General features: G+C 35.3%; 1 pseudogene; it reads left to right on the forward strand.

The window, feature by feature from the left end:
* The first annotated feature begins 2,413 nt into the window (after nt 1-2,413).
* On the forward strand, nt 2,414-2,513 carry LOC132009442 (U6 spliceosomal RNA; annotated as a pseudogene).
* Nucleotides 2,514-2,885: the final 372 nt, after the last annotated feature.

Consider the following 2,885-nt stretch of genomic DNA (forward strand, 5'->3'; position numbering starts at 1 on the left):
TTGAAAGGCCATGAAGATAATATCCCCAAATCATTTTTCACCCACCCAGCCATAGGACCAAGTAAAGCTTTTGGGTTCATTCTTCCGCAGGTGAAATTGCTGACATTATTTTGAATACTACCAGAATTGAGTTAAAACTTTCAACATTGAACCAGTTATATACTTTGTGATGATATACTTTATGTAAATATGGACTTTGGTGGAGCATGCCCTCAAAATGATCAGTGTTGTCACTAAGTGAATAAATCTAGGGCACAGAAATATATATGGAATTAGTGGTGAATGTATTTCTCAAACTGTGTCCATACACAAAAGCCACAATATTCCCTAGTCAAATATAGAAGCTATTGCTGGTAAGACTTACAACTATTTTTTAAAAATAGTGTTAAAATAATTAAATTTAATTTTTTGTTACAAAGCTGATGTTGAATATAAAAATATAAAAGGAGGTAAATGTTTTGTTACCTGTTAATGAGCAAATTTTACAAATATGAAAACTTTATGTGAATCAACCTATATGTCCTATGAAGTTTTTGAAACCTTTTTTTGGAGAGGGTAAATGAGTTACCTGATTTTATTTTATTTATTTATTTTTAAGATTTTATTTATTACGGAGAGAGAGAGAGAGAGAGAGAGAGAGACAAAGAGCACGAGTTGGGTGAGGGGCAGATGGAGAATCAGACTCCAGGATCATGACCTGAGCAGAAGGCAGATGCTTAACAAACTGAGCCACCCAGGTGCTCCATGAACTACCTGATTTTATTTTATTTTTTATTTATTTATTTTTTTAAAAGATTTTATTTATTTATTTGATAGACGGAGATCACAAATAGGCTGAGAGGCAGGCAGAGAGAGAGGAGGAATCAGGATCCCTGCTGAGCAGAGAGCCTGATGTGGGGCTCGATCCCAGGATCCTGGGATCATGACCTGGGCCGAAGGCAGAGGCTTTAACTAACTGAGCCACCCAGGTGCTCCATGAACTACCTGACTTTAATTGCATTTTGTTCCAAATCACTTGAACATCTTTTATTAAAGTTTTGGCATGTTCCACTTGTCGGCTGCGCTGCAGCTGCTGCTCGTGGGTGGCTGGGGCCCAGAAACTCCTGGGCCAGGGTGGTCACAGCCAGGGTTAGGGCCCTGAAGGCCAACTTTTCACACTTTGTAGGAAAGACTGGAGCCAGGAGGGCAGCAGGTCAGCCTCTGTAAAAAAAAAAAAAAAAAAAAAATTCAACAATTGGCACACTGCAAAGCTTAAGTTTTTGAAGATTTTAAAAAATTGTAATTACTAAAAATAAAATATCTGAGTGAGACAATCCTGAAAATTAATACAAAAGCAGAAAAATTGATCTGGAATGCCACTGTGGGAAACATGTTGTCTAATGGGACTATGAGAACTCAGAATATATAAACCTTAATCCTGAAATTCAATAAAATCTTGAAATACTTCAACTTTGGGTAATAGTCTTTTAATGGAAACATTATTTTTAATTCAATCATTTATATTTTCTTTCAGAATAGAAATAAAATTGAGAAGACTTATGATTTTACAACATTTGCTGTTTATGAAACATTTACTTTATTTATTAAGGTTTAAAAAATTTGAGTATAGTTGACACACACTATGCATTATGCTATGTTCTCCACAAGCTACCATCTCTCACCATACAACGTTGTTACAATATCATTGACTCTATTCCTTGTGAATGCTTTTATTCCCATGAGTTACTCATTCCATGCCTGGAAGTCTGTACCTCTCACTCCCCTTCACCCATTTTGCCCATCCCCCAGTTGCTTCCCTTCTGGGCCACCATTTTAAACATGGCAAATAGAAGCATCTTATTTGATGAGTTTGATCCTCTACAAAGTGAAAGTACTTTGGGTGGAAACCCAAAAATAGAAACTTTGAACATTTGAGCTGATATATTTGTACACTTCCTTATAAGGAATTAGAATTAAAAGTCTTCCCTGTTTAGTGGAATTTGGCCTGACCTCACCTGACCACCTGGAGATTTTTCTCAATTAAAAAAAAAACAAAAACAACAACAAAAAAAACACAGTCTAAAAGACAAGTCAATTGGCAATGCCAGTAATTCCAAGTTTATTAAACAAAAATTCAACTTTTAGGATTGCAAGAAACTTTATGGCAAAATTAAAAATAACAGTACTGTCTTAATAAAAACAAATTATTCAAAAAGATATTTGTGACAGTTTTGGAGTCTGCTACAGCTAAGAAACTGATTAAAGTATATAAAGATCTGCCAAGAATAATTAGTCTGCTTATGTTTCTTAATGTTTAGAAAATTAATATAAAGAAGTTTTAAAATTTGGGGCCTAATGTACACAAATATGTGATTTTTTTTTCGGTCCTTCAGAGAGTGTTTTGAAAAGTCTTTTTGAACAGAACTATCTATGAATGTGCGGCACATACACGGAGATCGGAATGATACAGAGAAGATGAGCATGGTCCCTGAACCAGGACGACACAAAAATTCATATAGTGATCCTATTTTTTTAAATAGGTGATGGGGATGAAGGAGGACACTTGATGTGATGAGCACAGGGTATTGCATGGAAGTGCTGAAATTAATTTTATGCTGTATGTTAACTAACTGGAATTAAACCAAAAACTTAAAAAAAAGATAAAGAAGAACCTTATTCTTTAGAACAACAAAGGAACAATCTATGAATACAAAAAGCCAACTTTTTAAATCAAGAAGTCACCCATGGGATATTTTCTCTCTTCCTTTCTATTCTGGTATGTCCTCTCCTCCTTTCAGGGCCAGTTCAAGCCTGACCTGAGAAGGAACTATATCTCTGAGCCTTTTATACATCGTGGTTTGCTCAGCTTCTGAATCATCTCTGAGTCTCTGTTATCTTGCATTGAA

Source organism: Mustela nigripes, chromosome 1, assembly GCF_022355385.1.
Source record: "Mustela nigripes isolate SB6536 chromosome 1, MUSNIG.SB6536, whole genome shotgun sequence".
NCBI classification, from domain to species: Eukaryota; Metazoa; Chordata; class Mammalia; order Carnivora; family Mustelidae; genus Mustela; species Mustela nigripes.